Genomic DNA, 22,943 nt, shown 5'->3' on the forward strand with positions numbered 1-22,943 from the left:
ACATTCCCGTGCTCAAGAGATCCTCCTGCCTCAGTCTCCTGTGTAGCTGGAGCTGGTACCACGGGTCCGCGCCACCGTGCCCGGCAGATTGTGTGTGTGTGTGTGTGTGTGTGTGTGTAGAGATGAGATCTCACTTTGTTGCCCAGGCTGGTCTCCTGGGCTCGAGTTATCCTCCTGCTTCGGCCTCCTAAAGTGCTGGGATTACATGCATTATCCACAGTGCTCGGTACCCTGCTCTCTTAAAAGATTGTAAATTAATTCTCCCGCACTAAACATATCCCAGGGTCAAGTTTTGAGGTCACCTTCTTAGATCCCTAATTTGCCACCCTTTTCCAAAAAAAAAATGAATAAATAAAATAACCTCTGTGGAGGTTCGTTTCATCTAATTATACCCCTCTCCATCTCGTGGCGTTTTATCTATCCTACCCCTATTTCTACCCTGTCCTTCATTGAAATTGTTAACACTTGGTGCACACTCTTCAGCCAATAATCCTGAAATACTTCAATATCTATGAGCATGATTTATTCCATACCCTGGCCTCTTTGCTTCTTGACCTCATCTTCAGTAAACTTGACCTCTGCACCAATTTAGGACGTTCTCCAGTACAGATAAAACACCATAACTTCATAGATACAATTGTAAACTCAAACACTTTGTTCTTTGATCATAACTGCTGTCCTCTCTCCCTTCTCACTCAGTTAATTGTCTTATATCTTGTATTAGTTGCATAACAATTTGCCCCAAAACTTAAATAATAAAGAAAACAATAAGCATTTATCTCACAGTTTTTGTGGGTAAAGAATCTGGGCTGGTTGCCTGCCTTTTCCTCTAGGTCTTCTCTTATAAAGCTGCAGTCAAGGTGACAAGGGCAGTTGGGGAGGGGACTGTGGTCTCATCTGAAGGTCCTCCTCTGACTGAAGGTAGATTGCTTTCCAAGCTCACTCATAGTTGCTGGCAGAATTCAATTCCTCAAGATGCTGGACTAACAGCCTCAGTTTTTCAATGGTTCAGTTTCCCTCTATGTGCGTCATGGGTCTCTCCAAAGGGCAGCTCACAACGTAACAGCTGGTTTCCATCAGAGCAAGCAAGTGAGAGACAACAGAGGACAAGCTTTAACTAGAATTTAAAGTCCCTGAACTCACTACCCTCACTTTACCAGCTCCCCGCTGCCTTCTCCTGGATCCTTGGCTAGACTCCATGCACTGTCCATCGTTTTAGCCCCTTTCCTACCGATATCTTCATCTATTATTCCCATTGTCTTTCCTTGGGCCCACCTGTCAAAACTCAACTCTAGGCCCTCTATAGCTCTCTACTTTCTTCAAACCTACCACTTACCTGGAGAAAACACTCAATTCTGCAGGTTGGTGCCACAGTGAATTAATTAATAGGTCCTCACACAGTGCCTGGAATTTCTTCTCTTTATTCAGTCAGCTCAGCCTTGAACTCTACTGAGTTTGTTTTAACTGACTCTACCGTCTCCCACACTCTGAAATAGTGATAAGGCCTCCTACTTGGAAGAGAAAATCATCAAGAACTCCCTCCATTTCCCACTACCAAATCTAAAATCTTCCTCCTCATTCCTCTTTTCTCCCTTGTTACTGTCAGCTAAAGAAAAAAAAAAAAAATCAAGCTTTTAAAAAATAAAAGTTAGTTTTATCCAGAAGTCTTACTGAGGCCCAAGGACTACATATTGCCCAGGAGCAGTTGCCAGACTGCTCCTGCACAGTGTTTCAGCCCTTTGCTTATATACAGGAGGTGGAGGTTCAGTTACATGCAAAATCACATCAAAGCTTGGGTGTCAAGAGTACATCTGGTTATAGAACTCTAAAGTACATATGGTTATAGATTGTAGAAGTAGAACCACTAACTCTGTCAGATGTTATCTTATGTGCAGGGAAAGGCAAGGACTAAGGTCATTTATCTTTTATGGACTATACTGACTCAGGCAACAGACATTGGGGGCCGTGTGCTTTATCCTGTTTTGTCTTCAGAACATCTTTCAGGATAGCAGTTGTCATCATCACAGTCAGGGGCTTTGTGAAATTCTGCTGAGAAGCAGAAATGAGGAAATGGCTTCTTACATTTGCGACCTTGTCTCACATTACAAAGAAAAAGCTCCCTCCTACTCTTCAGGCTAAACTCTTCGTCTTAGTTCTTAATCTGCCCCCTCCACATTTCCAATCATTCCCTCTCCGGTTTTTACAGCTTCTCAGTTTATCCTGGGTTCTTCTCATTAGCATTAAAAAAAATTTTTTTTTAATCTTAAAAAAGAGTAGAACAAGGAGTTCAATCTGTAACTGGCAGTGAACAATCAGTTGATGTAACACTACCTTCAGACCAGCCTCATTAGCATTTAAATATTCTCAAATTTCTTGCTTTGTAAAAATCAATTAATTAAATAAATTTTTCCTTCATTCCACATCCGTCTCCAGATATCTCTCCTCCCTTCATAGGCAAATCTCCTTGGTAGAATTCTCTTTGTTGCCTTTACATCGTCACACCACATTCAATCCTTAGCCGTCCTCATTCTGACTATTGCCCTTACCAATTTACCAAAACAGTTCTCTCCAAGGTCACTGATGACCTCCTTGTTACTACATTCAGTGGACACTTTTCAGACCTCAATTTGCTGAGGTCTCCGTAGCATTTGACACTGCACCTTGAAATGCCTTTCTCCTGAGATACTATACCTGTGTATCCCTCCCATCTCCTAGCTGCTCCCTCTCATCTCCATTGTGATGACTCCTTTGCCTGCCCCTTAGTATTGATGTTCCTCAGGGTGCTTCTGAAGGCATCTTCTTTTCTAATTCTAAACATTCTTCTTAAGACATCGTATCTACTCCCATGACTGCATATCAATGACTCCCAAATATATACAACTCCTGTTAAAATCTCTCTTAAGCTCCAGACCCATCTGTCCAGCGACATTCTAAAGATCTGCTCATGGCTGGGCCGGGCGCGGTGATTCACACCTGTAATCCCAGCACTTTGGGAGGCCGAAGCCGGGGGATCACCTGAGGTCGGGAGTTCGAGACCAGCATGAGAAAACATGGAGAAACCCCGTCTTTACTAAAAATACAAAATTAGCCAGGCGTGGTGGCGCATGCCTGTAGTCCCAGCTACTTGGGAGGCTGAGGCAGGAGAATCCCTTGAACCCAGGAGGCGGAGGTTGCGGTGAGCCAAGATCATGCCATTGCACTCTAACCTAGGCAACAAGAGCGAAACTCCATCTCAAAAGAAAAAAAAACCAGATCTGCTCATGGCTATCACCTGAAGAATTCAAATTCAACATGTCTCACAAGGAACTAATTCTCTTTCCTCCCAAATCTGCTCTGCCTTAGTATTTGTCTCAGGCCATATAATGGTACCTAAAGCTACCCAGTTGCAAGCCTAAAGCCTTTGTGTCATCTGTGATTCCTCCTTCTTCCTTCTTTCCCATTCCTTAGTGAATCTTGGAAATCTCTTGGATCTACAGCAGCACACTTGAACAAACACACAGGCCCTGGAACCAGATTGCATGGGTTCACATCCCCACACTATATACCTTGACCAGGCTGTGTAGTAGCTCTGTGCCTTAGGTTTCTTGTCTGTAGAATAAAAATGATAATAGGACCTACCTCATAGGATTGCTTTGGTTTGCAGGATCATATGAATCAGTAAATGTCGAAGACTTAGAACATTGCCTAGATCTTTGTGTTAATTTTTTAATGAATGCTAGCAAAGAAGGGATTTGACACTAGCTCTTATGACTCTGAAGGTCATGACCTTTCCTCTGTGCCTTTACAGGAAGGAAAGGGACTTTGAAATCCTTAAAGAAGACTTTTTTTGTGCAATGGAGAACAAACACAGAATGTAGTCTGAAGATGCACAAGATTCACTAAAACAAACAAAGCACCCTATTTCTTGAACTTCCTTGAAAATAAATTTAGGAAATATGTTCCTCTCAGTAATAATGGCCTGAATATATTGAGCACTAAACATATGCGCTAAACAGACTCTGTGCTACGTGCTTTTACCTACATTACATAATTTAACCCTTAGAAGAATCCTATGAAGTAGATATAGTCAATCTCTTTCCACAAAGGAGGACATTAGTGCTTAGAAAAGGTGATCAACCAACTCTAGGTCAACAGCTAATAAGGACGGAGTCAAGATTTGAACCTAGAACTTTCTACCATAAATAGTCTTCTCTGAGCTATTTGACTAGCCTGCTTCCAAGATATCCAAGCATGTTCCTTTCATCCTAGGCCTGCACCTGTAGAATTCAGAAGCTAAGCAAAGAAAGAGTTTTCAACTCTCCAGTAAGTTTCCTTTGGGAAAACAGGAGAAAACTCAACACTGGAATAACTTTCTGCCTCCGTTCTTCCAAGCCCATCTCCAGCTTCAACCCATTCCCCATACTACTAACCCGATGTTCTTTCTAAAATGAAATTTTCAGCTAGGTGCGGAGGCTCACACCTGTAATCCCAGTACTTTGGGAGGCCAAGGCAGGCAGATCACCTGAGGTCAGGAGTTTGAGACCAGCCTAGCCAAAATGGCGAAACCCCGTCTCTACTAAAAATACAAAAATTAGTCGGGCATGGTGGTGCGCACCTATAATCCCAGCTACTAGGGAGGCTGAGGCAGGAGACTTGTTTGTACCCAAGAGGCGGAGGTTGCAGTGAGCCGAGATGCTGCCACTACATTCCAGCCTGTATGACAGAGCAAGACTGTCTCAAAAAAAAAAAAAAAAATTCAATCATATCAACTCCTTCCTTAAAATTGCAGTGCCTTCCCCACCCCACTACCCCCCACCCCACAGAGCATAGCACCCTCACCACCTGGCCCTGACCTGCTTTTCAGCTTCTCCTTTCACCCTCCTCCTCCTCCTTTTTTTTTTTTTTTTTTTTTTTTTAGAACAACCCTATGAAGTAGATATAATCAATCTCTTTCCACAAAGGAGGACATTAGTGCTTAGAAAAGGTGGCCAACCAATTCTAGGTCAACAACTAATGAGGATGGAGACAGGATACACTGTATATTTTTTTTAAAAGTAAAGCCTCACAAACTCAAGTTTTATAAACCAGTGCTGTCTAAAAGAACATTCTGCGATGACGAAAATGTCATATATATGCTCTGTCCAACACAGTAGCCACCAGCTAATGAGCCCTTGAAATGTGGCTAGTGCAACTGAGGAAGTAGATTTTTAATGTTATTTAATTTTAATTAATGTAACACATATGACTGGTGACTATTTATTGCATAGCATCAGATTAGGTGATTAAATTTGAATATTGCTGTCATATCTGTTACCATAATCTTCTATGTAGGTTTAAAAAATATTTCTGTATGCTTTGTGTAGCCTAAACTTGGTTAAAATGCTTAATAGCATAACCCATCATTTTTTAAAATGTTTTAAGAAACAACAAGAAAGTTTACTTTTTAACATTGAAAGTGGAATGCAAATACTGTTAAGAAAAAGAAAAAAAAATCCTGTGCTTTAGGCTTAGACATTATTTCTCAAACCTCACAGTAGAAAAAAATTATTTCAATATAAGGATAATAATGTGCTCATCCTAATTTGCCCTATCTACATAATAACTCAAAATAAAGGACTTACGAAAGTGTAATATGCATTTATATAAGTCTGTGATTGGGTAACAATTACAAAACTTTTAGTTAATGGATCAACTTTGTACCCTGTCCTGTTGTCATTTAATGGCAAAGCCAACCTTCATTCTGTTCTCCCAAATGTCATTAATCAATGCCTCTGGGTTCTCAGTAGCCTTAGATAATTGTATATTAATTCCCTCCTGCTACAGCTGTTGGCTTTGACCACTGTCAAGTTATATCATTCCCAATCTTGCTTGTTCGCAAATTTCTAAGAAAAAAGGCATAAAAAAAACTTCATGTAATTGTACCACTTTTATTATAAGGTAGCATGCTGTTCTGAGACTCTGTAAACTGAGATGATCAACATATCATGAAGATTCCGGCTGGGCGCGGTGGCTCAGGCCTGTAATCCCAGCACTTTGGGAGGCCGAGGTGGGTGGATCAGGAGGTCAGGAGATCTAGACCATCCGGGCTAACACGGTAAAACCCCGTCTCTACTAAAAAATACAAAAAGCTAGCCGGGCGCGGTGGTAGGCGCCTGTAGTCCCAGCTAACTCCGGAGGCTGAGGCAGGAGAATGGCGTGAACCCGGGAGGCGGAGTTTGCGGTGAGCCCATCGTGCCACTGTACTCCAGCCTGGGAGATAGAGGGAGATTCCGTCTAAAAAAGAAAAAAAGAAAAGAAAAAGAAAAGATCCCTAGGCCGGGGGCAGTGGCTCAGGCTTGTAATCCCAGCACTTTGGGAGGCCGAGGCGGGCGGATCACGAGGTCAGGAGATCCAGACCATCCTGGCTAACACGGTGAAACCCCGTCTCCACTAAAAATAGAAAAAATTAGCCAGGTGTGGTGGCGGGCACCTATAGTCGCAGCTACTCAGGAGGCTGAGGCGGGAGAATGGCGTGAACCCGGGAGGCGGAGCTTGCAGCGAGCCAAGATTGCACCACCGCACTCCAGCCTAGGCAACAGAGCGCGCTCCGTCTCAAAAAAAAATAATAATAATTAATTAAAAAAAAAAAAAAAGATTCCTTTCTCTCCCCAGAATCGTGAAGTCAATCCTGAAGTCAGCAAACTCAGAGTTAAAGTTTCAGCAAGTAACAGCAAACTAGATTAACCACAGCATAAACATACAGAAGTCCCCCCTTATCTGAAGGGTATATGTTCCAAGACCCCCAGCAGATGCCTGACCTGAAACTGCAGATATATATCGTTTTTTCCTATGCATATATACATACCTATGTATGTTTAATTTATAAATTAGGCACAGTAAGAGATTAACAGTAATAACTAACAAGAAAACAGAACAATTATAACAATATACTATAATAAATGTTATATGAATGATTCTCTCTTACTCTCTGAAAATATCTCAATGTTTTTGAACCACAATTGACTGTGGGTAACTGAAACTGCAGAAAGCAAAACTGCAGATCACAGTGGACGCTACTATACATTTTTCTCTTACAGATCAAGAAGCTGGAGGTATTTGTTTAAAAGTTCAACCATCTCAGTGCAGGCATCTCTGCAATTTCCTTGGCTTTTCCTTTGTAGTTGCAAAATAGCTGCTTCAGCTCCAGACACTGGAACAAGAAGGAAAAGGAGGAGGAAGAGGAGAAGGAGGCAGCAAAGAGAAGAGGGAAAAGACCAATGCCAGAAACATCTGCTCATTTTTATTAGGAGAGCAAGTTTTCCCAGAAGTGCCTATGCTAAGGCCTAAAGCCTCTCCTTGCTGCAGGGGAGGCTGGGAAGGCATTTCGATTGACAAGAAAGAGGGAATCAGAATTGGATATTAGGGTGGCCTGAACCTTGGGCCTCTTCTTTTCTTCCGGCCATTCTGCCCTTCTAGAACTCTGGCCTATTCCCAAGCTCCATTCTCTCTTTTGTATTTTTTCTTTTCTTTTTTTGAGATGGAGTCTCGCTCTGTTTGTCACCAGGCTGCAGTGCAGTGGTATGATCTTGGCTCGCTGCAACCTCCACCTAATGAGTTCAAGCAATTCTCCTGCCTCAGCCTCCGGAGTAGCTGGGACTACAGGCGCATACCGCCATGCCCAGCTAATTTGTGTATTTTTAGTAGAAACGGGGTTTCATCATGTTGGCTGGGATGGTCTCGATCTCTTGACCTCATGATCTGTCCACCTCAGCCTCTCAAAGTGCTGGGATTACAGGCGTGAGCCACCACATCCGACCTCCATTCTCTCCTTCAAGGCAGAATCCTGGCCCCTCATTCTCTCCAGACCCAAAAAGCCAAAAGCAGTAAGCCTGTGTTTCATGGTTGCTGTCTCTGGTCCAGCGCTCCCAGTACTAAAGGCCTGCCTCAGGGAACGTGCAGGCCTGGGACCATTGGCTTCCTCCACTTCTCTGCTATCTTGTGCCTGCAGGAAGGCCTCCTGTCCACTGAAGGACATAACCCTGTGTACATTGCCCTCTGTTGCTTACTGTGGCTCCAGCAGCAATAGCCACACTAAAAATCTCAGCCCAAACACACCCAGAACTTTCCATCCCTGGTTTTTTGCTTACACCCAATTCCCTCCACTTGGAATGCCGTTCTACAGCTCAGTTCAGGCACAGTTTTTCCCATAAAGTTATCTGAGAGACCTCCAATCAGAAATGACTCTTCACTCCCCTATATCCCCAGACCTTCTGGATAATGCCTTTCTGGTGGTGTGCACTGCACTCTCCTTGTGTCATACTTGTTTGTGTAACAGTTGAACTGACCAGTAAACTTTTTGGCAATAAGCTCCTATGAATCTTGTTAACTTTTGTGTTCTCCGTAGGCCTGGCACTGCCTTATAAAGAATAAGCACTCAGTAAGTGTATTTTGAACTAAATTGAAGTATTCAGTCTGTTTGAATGTCTGAGGTGACTTATTTACCTTTACCTTCTCTTTGCATTCCTTATATCTGTTATATATCCTTTGTGTTTTCTGGAAATTGAACCTAAGAATGTCAGGGATAGTTAGGGTGAAAGTTGGGGATCCTAATGGGGGTTACTATCATTGGACAGATCCCAACATAGTATAGTTCATGGAATCATAAATATTATTTAACTTCTGCCAACAATAGAATGTGTCTCCACCTCTTCCTATACCCACACATACCTTAACTTTAGCCTGCTCCTGTATATTAGATAAGGGAGGCCAGCTGTGGGAACAAAAGAACAGACAATTATTCAGTGACCTAAATAATACAAAGGTGTATTTCTTTCTCACACAGCAGCCCAGGATGGTGACTTTCCTCATGTAATCATCCAAAGACTAAGGCTGGTGGCAGCTCTCCCATCTACTAACAGGAAATCTAATAGCAAAACAGTTCTCATTTAAAGTCAAGAGCAGGCCAGGCGCGGTGGCTCACACCTGGAATCCCAGCACTTTGGGAGGCTGAGGCAGGTGGATCACCTGAGGTCAGCAGTTCGAGACCAGCCTGACCAACATGGAGAAACCCCGTCTCTACTAAAAATACAAAATTAGCCAGGTGTGGTGGCGCATGCCTGTAATCCCAGCTACTTGGGAGGCTGAAGCAGGAGACTCGCTTGAACCCCGGAGGCAGAGACTGCAGTGAGCTGAGATCGAACCATTGCACTCCAGCCTGGGCAATAAGAGGGAAACCACGTCTCAAAAAAATTAATAAATAAATGAAATAAAGTCAAGAGTAAAGGAAGAGATGTCATGTAATGATGCGGAAACATTTTGAGGAGAAGATAGATGTTGAGATAGTCACATTAGATGTTCTCGATCTTCTAAATAAAGTGGGATGACTTGGGAATCAGAAGACAGGATGAATTTCTATAGAATCAGTGACCCCAAGACTACAGATGAGGCCCTGCCAGGGAAGGCAGGTCCTGGAATCACCAGGAGAGGATCCAGACTGAAGCCAGACCTCTGGACTGGATGGGCATGGTCCTCACCAGGAAAACTGGTGTCAGCTGTCAGAGCTTAGGGACCAGAGCAATGAAGATGAAGCAAAGAAAGAGGTCAGGATCTGGGTGAATGGTAAGGGTCAGGAGTGCGCAGGGGCAAGCCCAGAAGTGAGAGAATGGGCCCCAGGACCTGTGAATAGAGACAGGGTAACTGGAATGCTGAGGGTGGAGCTACCACCAAGAAGACAGATTTGTCATTGCTGGGAGTCAAAGGATAGGGGCAGGAGCTGAGGCAAGAGGCCAGGGTTCAGGTGGCAGCTGAAGTCAACTCAGTGGATTTCAGGATGGTCCATGCATTTTTTTCAGGTGCCTTTTTCTGACTCTCCTCCATATTAATTCTCCCGAAGGATAACTATTTCAGGTAGAATAATGATCTATTTCAGCCACATGCCACACAAATACCACAGATACCAAAAGGTGGAAAATCATCTCTTTCCTCTTTACTCCAAGTCTTTGTTTCATGCATCTGAGAGTGGCATAAATTCCAATATGAAACGATTTTGTAAAATAGCAAAGTATATTTGCTATTTATATCATACTCTGTTGTTCAGTGGAGAGCAGTTAATAGAGTTTGCTCTCTTAAGAGTGCTTCAGAGGATAGGATGTTGCTTTATGAGCAACTGAAACAGGCTAAACTACCAATGAGTTATGTAATGTTTACATTTTCTTTCTTTTTTTAGAGAGACGGCGTCTCAATCTGTCACCCAGGCTGGAGTGCAGTGGCATGATCTCAGCTCACTGCAACCTCTGCTTCCTGGGTTCAAGCAATTCTCCTGCCTCAGCCCACTGAGTAACTGGGACTACAGGCACTCGCCGCCATGCCTGGCTACCTTTTTTTTGTTTTTTAGTAGAGGCGGGGGTTTCACCGTGTTGCCCAGGCTGGTCTCGAACTCCTGAGCTCAGGCAATCTGCCCGCCTTGGGCTCCCAAAGTGCTAGGATTACAGGCGTGAGCCACTGCGCCCGGCCTTTTGCTTTTTTTTTTTTTTTTGAGACAGAGTCTCACTCTGTTGCCCAGGCTGGAGTGCAGTGGCACGATCTTGGCTCACTGCAACCTCCGCCTCCCCTATTCAAGCAATTCTCCTGCCTCAACCTCCCAAGTAGCTGGGACTACAGGCGCCTGCCACCACCACGCCTGGCTAATTTTTGTATTTTTAGTTGACATGAGGTTTTACCATGTTGAGCAGGCTGGTCTCAAACTGCTGACCTTGTGATCCTCCTACCTCAGCCTCCCAGTGTGCTGGGATTACAGGCATGAGCCACTGCGCCCCGGGTTTTTTTTTTTTTTTTTTTTAGCTCTCAATACAGAGCCTTTGAGCTGTTTCCCTCTGCCTGGAGCTCTGTCGCTGGAACAGGGAACAAAAATGGACAAAATCTCTGCATTCTGGGAGCTCACATTCTAATATCAGAAACCCAGGGTGAGATCATTGTAATGGTTAAACTTTAAATTTGAATTAGAAGTACTTGTAACCAAGGCAATAACAAAGAAGACACATTAAGGTTATATAATTCTCACTGTCTAATCAAACAAAGTAAGCATATTATTTAATGGGAAGAGACAAACATTTCCCTTGACATTGAATTCTAGAAGCCTTTCATTACATGACTCTTTATTTAAAGAACAATGAGTAATATAATGGGCAATGTGTTTTGGTTTTTGTTTTTTCTCAAATTTTAATTTCTATGGGTACATAATAGGTGAATGTATTTATGGGGTATGTGCAATACTTTGATAGAGGCGTACAAGTGTAGTAATCACATCAGGGGAAATGGGGTATCCATCACTTCCGACATTGATCATTTCTTTGTATTACAGACGTTCCAATTATACCCTTTTAGTTGTTTTTAAATGTACAATAAATTTTTGTTTACTGTAGTCACCCTGTTGTGCTATCAAATACTGGCTCCTATTCATTCTATCTAACTATGTTTTTGTACCCTTAACCATCCCTACCTCCTCCAATCCCTCATGCCACTACCCTTCCCAGCGTCTGGTAACCATCATTCTATCTCTGTGATTTCAATTTTTAGCTCCCACAATTAAGTGAGAACATGTGAAGTTTGTCTTTCTGTGCCTGGCTTATTTCACTTAACATAATGTCCTCCAGTTCCATCCATGTTGTTGCAAATGACAGGATCTTATTCTTTTTTATGGCTGAACAGTATTCCACTGTGTATATGTACCACAGTTTCTTTATCCATTCATCTATTAATGGACACTTAGGTTGCTTCCAAATCTTGGCTATTGTGAATACCGCTGCAGTAAACACCAGAGTGCCTATATCTCTTTCACAGACTGATTTCCTTTATTGTGGGTGTATATCTAGCAGTGAGATTGCTGGATCGTGTGGTAGCTCTATTTTAATTTTTGTTGTTGTTGTTACTGATACAGGGTCTTGCTCTGTCACCCAAGCTGGAGTGCAGTGGAACAACCATGGCTCACTGCAGCCTAGAACTCTTGGGCTGAAGTGATCCTCCTGCCTTAGCCTCCCCAGTAGCTGGGTCCTCCCCAGTAGCACACTACAGGTATGTGCCACCACAATCAACTAATTTTTTAACTTAATTTTTATTTTGTAGAGATGAGGTCTCACTGCGTTGCCCAAGCTGGTCTCAAACTCCTGGACTCAGAAATGAACCTCCTCTCTTGGCCTCCCAAAGTGCCGGGATTGCAGACATGGGCCACCATACCCAGCCTATTTTTAATTTTTCGAGGAATCTCCATACTGTCCTCCATGGTGGTTGTACTAATTTATATTCCTATCAACAGTGTGTACAGGTTCCATTTTCTTCACATCTTTGCCAGCATTTGTTATTGCCTGTCTTTTGGATAAAAGCCATTTTAACTGGGGTGAGATGATAGCTCCAAAGGGCAATGTTTTTTAACAGAGGTAAGAGGTGGAGAAATGTGGCTATTTCTTACAAAAGTTCACATAACACCTATAGGAATTTGCTGAATTGTGACTCAGTGAAAGATTCTGTGGTAAGAAACAGCAATCACTATAAAAGCAAAAGCTCTACTTAAAAATAAAAGGGTCAAGGCCAGGTGCAGTGGCTCAAGCCTGTAATCCCAGCACTTTGGGAGGCCAAGGTGGGCAGATCACCTGAGTTCAGGAGTTCGAGACCCGCCTGGCCAATAGAGTGAAACCCCCTCTCTACTAAAAATCCAAAAAGTAGCTGGGCTTGGTGGCATATGCCTATAATCCCAGCTACTCGGGACACTGAGGCAGGAGAATTGCTTAAACTCGGGAGGCAGAGGTTGCAGTGAGCCATGCCACTGCACTCCAGCCTGGGCAACAGAGTGAGACTCTATCTCAAAATAAATAAATACATAAAAGGGCCAAAATATCTAATTCTCTCTTACTAGGTACTGACGGTCAAACAAAACATGTAATAAAGGGAAAACAAGATCTTCTAAAATATTTTAAGAGGGTCAAATGAAGAGGGTATTATTTAGGCATTCATCAGCACACACCATCTTAGTGAGGGAAGTTGTACAGAGAGACCCTAAAGCTGGGTTTCCTACACTTGACATGACTCTGAGCCTTCACATAAATCTTCCTGATGTCATTGGGAATTGGTTCAGAGTAGCTGGAGAAGAAACTGGAATATGCATAAGAGCCTTCAAAAATTGCTCAAGTCTTTTGACCTGGCAATTCCACTTTGGGAACTCTAAGGGAAAAAAAAAAGATTACCAGGGAAGAACAGAGGAGTTCAAAGCAAATGTTATGACATAGGGGTTGAGAGTAAGGACAATGGAATGTGTTTGTCAGGGTAAGAATTGTTTGTGAAAGTTCTTTGTGGAACTTGCAATTTACTTCATCTCTCCAAATCTCAGTTTCCTCATCTGTAAAATGGGAATAAAACTAGTGCCTGGCTCACAGGGTTGGTCTCCAATGTGGATGAAATAATGAATGAAAGGTTCTACTTAGAGTGCCTGGAATCTAGGGAGTTCTTAATAAGGTTAGTGAGATGATGACGATCTTGAGAAGCTGAAACCACTCAAAGCCCCAAAGACATGAAAATAGCTAAGAAAACTTATGGTATGTAAACACAGTGAAATACTAGGTAACTATTTAAATGGCATGTATGTAAGCTATATTTATGTAAATCAAGTGCAATATAAAAAGCCAGGACACAAAATAGTTTTACATACCGATTGCAACACAGTGATAAGACATATGTACATTAGAAATAACCTAACAGAATTTTTAGAGACAGAAGCAAAGTTTAACGTTCTGTTGGTTTGCTGGGTAATGTTTTCTAGGGTTCATAGTAAATTCTTTTTCTTTCTTTCTTTCTTTTTTTTCTTTCTTTCTTTTTTTTTTTTTTTTTTTTTTTTTTTGAGAGGGAGTTTCGCTCTTGTTGCCCAGGCTGGAGTGCAATGGTGCGATCTTGGCTCACCGCAACCTCCGCCTCCCAGGTTCAAGCGATTATCCTGCCTCAGCCTCCTGAGTAGCTGGGATTACAGGCATGTGCCACCTCACTTGGCTAATTTTGTATTTTTATATATGAGAATTCTAGTTCTGCATCCTCACCAACATTTGATATTGTCAGTCTTTTTAAATTTCAGTCATTTTGGTAGATGCGTAGCAGTATCTCACTGTGGTCTTAATTTGCTTTTCCCTGATTTCTTTTTTTTTTTCTTTTCCGTTCTTTTTTTTTTTTTTTTTTTTTTTTTTTCCTGAGGCAGGTCTTGCTCTGTTGCCCACACTGGAGTGCAATGGCATGATCTTGGCTCACTGCAACCTCCCCTTCCTGGGTTCAAGCGATTCTCATGCCTCAGCCTCCTAAGTAGCTGGGATTACAGGCGTGTGCCAACACACCCAGCTACTTTTTGTATTTTCAATAGAGAGAGGGTTTCACCATATTGGCCAGGCTGCTCTTTAACTCCTGACCTCAAGTGATCCACCTGCCTTGGCCTCCCAAAATTAATCTCAGCTGGGATTACAGGCCTGAGCCTCTGCACCCGGCCTGTATTTCCCTGATTTCTAATCAGGGTTGAGCATTTTACAATAGATGTATCTGGCATATGGTCATAAAGATATTCTCTTATATCTTCTAGAAGCTTTATTATTTTGCCTTTCACATTAATAGCAATAATTCCAAGAAGTACTGTAATATCATTTTGTTTGTCTTCCTTCAAGTTATCTTCTGAGACTGTAGCCATTTATGTCCTATTCTAATCCAAAATGAGGTAGGAGAGAAAGAAAGCATCTGACCCTCAAATATTCTCCTGCTCCTAGAGCTTAGAAGTTCTTAATTACAAATCAAATGATAAAATCAAAATCCTAAGGCCCTAGAAGATTCAAACTCTATATTCTTCAAGGAGCCTAATTTGACTAAGTCATTTGGGACCCAACTTCTACAGAAGAGGTCTGCACATACGTACGTTGTCTACTCACTACAATCTCCCCAGCCCAGACCTCTCCTCCAGACCAAGCTCCACTTGAAGCTGTGGTTCTCCACCTCTTTCACCATGATAGCCAAACAAACATAAACTTTCCCCTCCCATCTGGCCCTTGGAGCCAGGACAAGGTGATTAAGAGGAATGTCTCTTCTGAACTCTGGATCCCTAGATTCAGGAGCCAACACAAGGATGTTCATTCATTTTAACTATAACTTTAAACATTTCCATCTTGGTATTTGAGTTCCCCTGGAAAGATTAGAATGGATTCTCTTCCTGGGGGTTGCTACTCTTGGAATTTCAAGGAAGTTAGATTTCTAGCTTGCTGTTCCCTAAGATATGAGACCATTTACATCTTCCTAGCCAGGACAGACAAACGGGAAAATCTGTTCAATTACCCTAATGTTTACAGGTACACAGACTCCACTAGTCATTCACTTCCCTTCTTCTTTCTGTTTTCCTCCCATTCATCTTATTTCTTGCTTATGCCTTCTCCATGTTGTTAAATGGCTTTGTCTCTTCCCCTAAACTGAAAATAAACAAATTAGAACTAAACAGCACCGCACAAAAATATATTCCACCTTAATACATAATTTTCCTCAAAGATTTTCAGTCTGCATCTCATATCAATGTGAGAACTTTCTGGGACCAGGAAATGCAAGAGAGAGAAAAGGAGTCAGAACGTAGTGGGAGTGTAATAAATGCTCACAGAAAATATTGTAATTGGTTAGAAAGTAGGTGGCACTGATGAACTTTTCCCCAACAAGTTGGCCCTGAACTGCTTGGGTGCTTACAGAGGCCCTCACCTCCCTCTCACCCCAGTCTCCAAAGAGAGGGAGGGCGTTTCTCAGGGTCAATTCCCCACAGGGGAAGAAGGAGGGAGTGCTGATTGTATAATGCTAGAGAAAAGCCCAAAAGCTCAGTTTTAATCACGCATTCGGGGAATAGTGTCACTGCTACACTGCACGCCTTGGTCCCACCAGTTCTGTCTACTGGCCAAAACAATCCAGAGTGCACCCTGGAAGGACAGCAAATTGCTTCTCTTCAGTGACAGCGTGATTGATGTTTATACTGTTCTAGCCTCCAGATAGAATTCACCTAAGTGAGAAGAATGAATAGGAGTGAATCCCATGTGACCGTAAAACAGCAGCCTAGAAAAGCAGCAAAAGACTTTTTGCTATTGAGTTTTTTGCTTAGCCTTGTTTTGCTGTGCACTATTTCAGTGTAGCTATGTAAACTCTATGCTTGTGATTTTTGATAGCTAAGAATTCTCTTGTTGCTTTCTATTGGTGCTTCAGTAAATTATAAAAACTAACATTTATTCAATCTCTACAATGGGACAGGCACATTACTAGATATTTTATATATATTATCATATTATCTCACGAAATTACTATAATTATCTCATAGAAGACATGTTTCCGTTATAAAGACAATAAAACTGAGGCTCAGGAGGTCAGGATTCCAACCCACTTTATTTGACTCCTAAATTCAAGTTCATAGTCCTTCTACCAGTTAAACTATACATGAGTCATTGTTTTTGGAAGTCTCTTAGAGACCATCCCCCGCCTTCCCCCCACCCCCCGCCCCACACAGCGGCCTGGGGCATTGCCAAAGACCTCTTCGTTTCATAATATTCACCACATATGCCCATTTTTTCTTATCCCACAAGGCCTCTTGCTCACCCATCTTTGTTTTTTCCATCAGGCTGGATGAGTCATTGCTTCAAGTCACTGTGGCAATTCTCTATGTTCCTCCTACGGAAACTTTTATTCAGCACCTTGGGTAATTTTTTTCCCTTTTACCCAACTTGTTTGTCCTTTGTCTTCCAAGAAAATTTCTGATCCTACAATTTAGAGATTAGAGGGAGTCCAGTCTACTCTAATCTTGTTCTTGGGTTAAGACAGAGATGACAATATCTGAGAAATTTCAGAAGTCCTAGGAGTGCTTTTTAAGAAGGGAATTTGCTTTCATAGTCCTTGGTTGTCTCAACCCTATCCTCATTATCAGAACCTTTGCCCCCTTTTAGAGGTTTCTTCCCTCTAGGTCAAATGCTAGAGGCCAAATGCTGCCCTTGGGCTGCCCAACAGAAGCCTTGCTGGCATGCATACCCAGTGCTCTGGCCTCTTCCTCTACCCCACACATCCTGGTCCTATAGTCAGGTGTCTCCAGGAGGCAGCAAGTAACTTGAAGACTGTGTTTGTCAGATGGACTCTGAACAGCTCCTGGTCTTCTCCTCACCCTGAGGCCTACAACTTTCAGGGAAAGAGAGGATGAATCTAAACTGAAATCTAAAAGCACTACCAAGAACATGATGATGGTAGAAAGTGGTGTTGACCCCATGTCTGCCCCATGGAGTGGCCCCAAAATAAGTGCTTGTGGTGAGGATGAAAGGATAAATGGCATGTTGGTGAGAACCAGGAGAATTATTGCCTTGCTGGGCACTCACTCTACAGTCCTTGCCTTGGAAGCAGGGTAGGACCTCATCTTTGGGGCCAGGCAGGAAAGAAGAGAACAGAAGATGCTTGGTTCTTGGGGACGTGGTTTAGAAGGGGCCTGGCAATCTCTCTCCGGGCCTCAGTGCTAAGGGGTTACTGTAAGAGAGGTGCTAATTAAAACAATGGAATCATTTCTGTTATGGGTTAAATTGTGTCTTCCCAAAATTCACATGTCGAAGTCCTCACTTCCCAGTACTTCATAATGTGACTGTGTTTGGAGCTAGGGTCATTGCAGGTGTAATTAGTTAAGATGAGGGCATACTGGCATAGGATGGGACCTAATCCAACATGACTGCTGATACGGTTTGGCTGTGTCCCCACTCAAATCTCATTTTGAATTGTAGCTCCCATAATTCCCATGTGCTTGTGGGAGGGACCTAGTGAGAGATAATTGAATCATGTGGGCAGTATTCCCCATACTGTTCCCATGGTAGGGAATAAGTCTCATGAGATCTGATGGTTTTATAAGGGGTTTCCCCTTCCACTTGGCTCTCATTCTTTCTTGTCTGCAGCCATGTAAGACGTGCCTTTTGCCTTCTGCCGTGATTGGGAAGCTTCCCCAGCCATGTGGAACTGTGAGTCCATTAAGCCTCTTTATCTTTATAAATAACCCAGTCTCAGGTATGTCTTTATCAGCAGCATGAAAATGGAGTAATAAAATTGGTGTCCTTAGGAAAAGAATGGAGAGACACAGTGAAGAGATACACACGCGCATGTGTGCACACACACACACACACACACAGAGGGAGAACACCACGTGAGGATTTCAGTTATGCTGACGCAAGCCAAGGAACTACCAGAAGCTAGTAGAAAGGCCTGGAGCAGATCCTTCCCTGGTGCCTTCAGAGGAAGCATGGCCCTGCCAACATCTGGATCTCAGGCTTCTAGCCCCCAGAACTGTGAGGCAATATAAATGTATGTAGTCTGAGTCCTCAGTTTGTAGTACTTTGTTAGGCAGCTGTATAGCAAATGAACACAATTCCCTTTGATGAAAATAAAAAGATGAACTAGGGTTAGTCTATTCATAGAAAGCTGAGGTTTCACAGCAAAAAGAAGCAGCAGAGTTTGGCCTAAATCTCAGTTTTTCTAGGCAATGTCCTCCCCTCCACACACTTGACAACGGTGTCTTCCCACTGTCCCTGGATGGGCAGGACAGAAGAAGCCAGAAGTCGAGAAGAGGGAGTTTCCCATGCTTTCTTTTTCTGCCTTCCCCTCCCACATGCTCCGTCTTCCCACTTCAAACTTTCTCCCTTTGTTTCCTACTCCATGAGTTTTTAAGATTACAGCTTTAATGTCTTCTAAAAATTGAGACTGGATTGGGAGAGAAAGAACTAGGAGGCAGGACTCACTCTAGGACCTTAATTCCTCTGTTTTGCCGCTAACTCTTTATTGCCTCACTAACCAGATCAGAGCTCAAGGCGTCTTACTCTTCAGTTCAGAGAAATCCAAGCATCTGAGGTGCTGTGTCCCCTAGTTACCCCCACTTTCTTTCTGTGTCCAGACCAAAAATAACAGAGTGCCTTGACCACTCTGTGATCCAGCCAGCTACAGGTTTTCCCCAGCAGGCTTGAACCCAGCCTGGGGCCTTGAACATTCCCGGGCACTAATAAAGGTATCTAAGTTGTTGCCCAAAACACTGAAAGAAACCGGCCCCAGCCCTGAGCCAAATTCCTCATATAGACTCCATATCCTGACACCCTCGATGTGGACATACCTAGGTAGACCTTCCCTTTTCTCTCACTGTCCACCGCAAGCATTGCGGCAGGCCACTCTGTATATGTTTCCCCTAATAGATGCGTTGGACTCATCATCCTGGCGTTTAGTGCTTCTTTCTTTGGAATCCCTACCAGCCCCATCTTAGGATGGCTTGGGCCCTCCCTTGTGGGAATTCCCCTGCTGTGATGCTTGGGGCAACTCCAGCCCAGGTTTGGCCAGAAGAAACATGGGGAGAGAGACAAGCTGCCATTTCTTGTTTGAGTTGCTTGGTATCTCTGTGAGCTGATGAATTTCTCTTGCCATGCCTTCTCTCTCATGTGGGGCTCTGCCAGAACTCATGATACGTAAACTCTGGCTGGATGTGATGGCTCGTGCCTGTAATCCCAGCACTTCAGGTGAGAGAGGATTGCTTGAGTTCAGGAGTTTGAGACCAACCTGTGCAACATAGTGAGACCTCATCTTTACTAAAAATCAAAATATTAGCCTGGTGTGGTGGTACATGCCTGTAATCCCAGCTAAGTAGGCTAAAGCAGGAGGATCGCTTGAGTCCAGAAGGTTGAGGTTGCGGTAAGCCAAGATCATGCCATTGCACTCTAGCCTGTGTAACAGAGCAAGACCCTGCCTCAAAAAAACAAAACAAAACAAAAAAACAGATAGATATGTAAACTCTAAGGGAGTCTGTTCTTCATAGACCGACACCTTTGCATACTTGTTTTACCTTTGGCCTTCATCTTCATAGACTGACATCTTCATTATTGCCCAAGGCTCTACCAATAGCTCCAAAAGCAGCTTTCTTTCTTTCTTTTTTTCAGATGGAGTCTCGCTCTTTTGCCAGGCTGGAGTGCAGTGGCACAATCTTGGCTCACTGCAACCTACGCCTCCTGGGTTCAAGCGATTCTCCTGCCTCAGCCTCCCAAGTAGCTGGGACTACAGGCGTGCGCCATCATGCCCAGCTATGTTTTGTATTTTTAGTAGAGACGGGGTTTCACCAAGTTGGCCAGGATGGTCTCGATCTCTTGACCTCGTGATCTGCCCACCTCGGCCTCCAAAAGTGCTGGGATTACAGATGTGAGCCACTGTGCCCAGCCAAGCTTTCATTTTTCACTGAGGTAAGGGTGATAAGAAGGAGGGAAGAGAAGGCATGCATAAGAAATCTATTCTCATGAACATCATGCGAAGTGAAATAAGCCTCACACAAAAGGACACACATTGTATGATTTCATGCATATGTGGTACCTAGAATAGGCAAATTCACATAGACAGAGAGTAGAATAGAGTTTACGAAGGGCTGAGTGGAGGAAGAGTTGGGGAGTTACTGTTCAAGGGGTACAGAGTGTCTGCTTGGAATGATGAAACACTTCTGGAGATGGATGGTGGTGATGGTTGTACAACATTGTGAATGCACTTAATAGCAATGAATTGTACCTGTAAAAAATGGTTAAAGAGGCAAGTTTTATGTTATGTATATTTTACCACAAATTAAAAGAAAAGAAGGGCCAGGCATGGTGGCTCATGCCTGTAGTCCCAGCACTTTGGGAGGCCGAGGTGGGCGGATCATGAGGTCGGGAGTTCAAGACCAGCCTGGCCAACATGGTGAAACCCCATCTCTACTAAAAATATGAAAATTAGCCAGGCATGGTGGTGGACGCCTGTAATCCCAGCTACTCTGGAGGCTGAGGCAGGAGAATAGCTTGAGTCCAGGAGGCGGAGGTTGCAGTGAGCCAAGATTGCACCATTGCATTCCAGCCTGGGCGACAGAGCAAGACTCCGTCTCAAAAAAAAAAAAAAAAAAAAGAAGAAGAAAAGAAAATTCCAGAAATAAAATTATTATTATTATTATTGTTATTATTTTGAGACAAGGTCTCATTCTGTCACCCAGGCTGGAGTGCAGTGATGCCATCCCAGCTCACTGCAGCCTTGACCTCCCGGGCTCTAGTGATTCTCCTACCTTAGCCTCCCAAGTAGCTGGTACTATAGGTGTACACCAACACTCTCAGCTGATTTTTTGTTTTTAGTTTTTTGTTATTGTTGTTGTTTTTTCTTGGCTTTTTTTTTTTTTTTTTTGTATTTTGTGTAGAGATGGGTCTCCCTAGGTTGCTCAGGCTGGTCTCAAACTCTTGGGCTCGAGTGAAAATTAGCATTATTTGCTACTGATCCAACATAATTGTTATTCTGAGTTACTAAGATTAGCAACTTTGGGGCGGGCACGGTGGCTCATGCCTGTAATCCCAGCACTTTGGGAGGCTGAGGCGGGTGGATCACTTGAGGTCAGGAGTTCAAGACCAGCCTGGCCAACATGGTAAAACCCCGTCTCTGCTAAAAATACAAAACAATTAACCAGGTGTGGTGGTGCATGCCTGTAGTCCCAGCTACTTGGGAGGCTGAGGCAGAAGAATCGCTTGAACCCGGGAGGCGGAGGTTGCAGTGAGCTGAGATTTCGCTACTGCACTCCAGCCTAGAGGACAGAGATTCATCTCAAAACAAAAAAAAAAGATTAGCACCTTTGGACAATCACGTTAGATAATTTGATTGATCTTTTTGTCAGTTGTTTTAAAATAGATTCCTCATTTTTTCAAGAAAAAGAAGAAGCATTCCATTCTCAGACCCAGCTTCCTCCAACACCCAGAGAATTTAACTCTGTTGGATTCCAGAGCCTGTCTTTTCAGTTCCATCCCTAAAGAAAGTCAGACACACAGTGCAGGGTGGGGGTGTCCAGAGATCCAGTGCCGGAGGGGAACTGGGACTTCAGCGCACTCACTAAAGCCACCGCTTTCCCAAGTCTGCACATCCTCTTGCCCTATCTCCCCTCCTGTCACACTGCTGAGGCTCTCGGCAATGAAGGGAGCCTGGGTTGCTGACAATTATTCTCAGGCTGTGTCCCTGCAAATGCAGAGCACTGGGCAGACTGCAGGGGGGGCCACGGTGCTGACCTGGTGGGGATCAGCCAGAACCCCAGGTGACTTACCCAGGTGTCTGAGGTCAAGCAGCTCCACCGAGCTTTCTTTCCAAACAGTGGTTGAGACAATTACAATTATGCATTCAATTATAAAAGTAGGATGCTGAAGAGAAACCAGCATAGGAGGTAAAGAAAGGGTTGCCATGAAAGGTCTAAATGCTGGAGAGTGGGAGAAGGCAATACAATCAGAGAGTAAAAAGAAGTTTCCTCTAAACATTAGTGTTGGGCTGTCTTCTAGAAAAAAAAAAGAGAAATGTGGAGCAGGCCAGGGAGGGCTAACATCATTGATTTCAGGTATCGGAGACTTCAGAGAGTAAGAGCTGTTTTGATTCAGAACCAAGAAGTGAACCTGAGGAGCAGTGAAGAGGAATTGGATGAGTGAGGATTAGCAGTGGAGGAGATGCCAGCTAGACTGATAATGAAACCTGGGACAATGGTTCCTTTCAGGTGTGGCTATTGCATTCAACGGTTCCAAACCGAAGATAGTGATGAGACTTAATTTATAATCACCTATCTTTACATAGCTTGTTCTCCGGGTAGTGTAATGCTTTTGTTGGGCTGAGTAGGTGTTGCTTTGGGGGCCTTTGTGGGCAGAGTAAAGCTGAAGAGCTCTGGATTCCTGGCAGAGCAGTAGGACCCTTATCCTTAGGGAGTGAATTTTCTTTCCCATTTCCTCTGGGTCTTGCTAAGCAATGGAATACTGAGTTTTCCTATGTGGGGCTTGACACAGCCTGATTTTCAGTGATGGCTAGAAAAAATACAGCGCCCCCTGCCACTTTAACCTAGGCCAGGCTAAGACTCCACAACCTTCAGAAAGCACATAGGCAAAGACCTGGACTATTGGTGGCTTATGCTTCTTATCCCCTTC

Source organism: Macaca thibetana, chromosome 3 (assembly GCF_024542745.1).
Source record: "Macaca thibetana thibetana isolate TM-01 chromosome 3, ASM2454274v1, whole genome shotgun sequence".
Lineage (NCBI taxonomy): Eukaryota > Metazoa > Chordata > Mammalia > Primates > Cercopithecidae > Macaca > Macaca thibetana.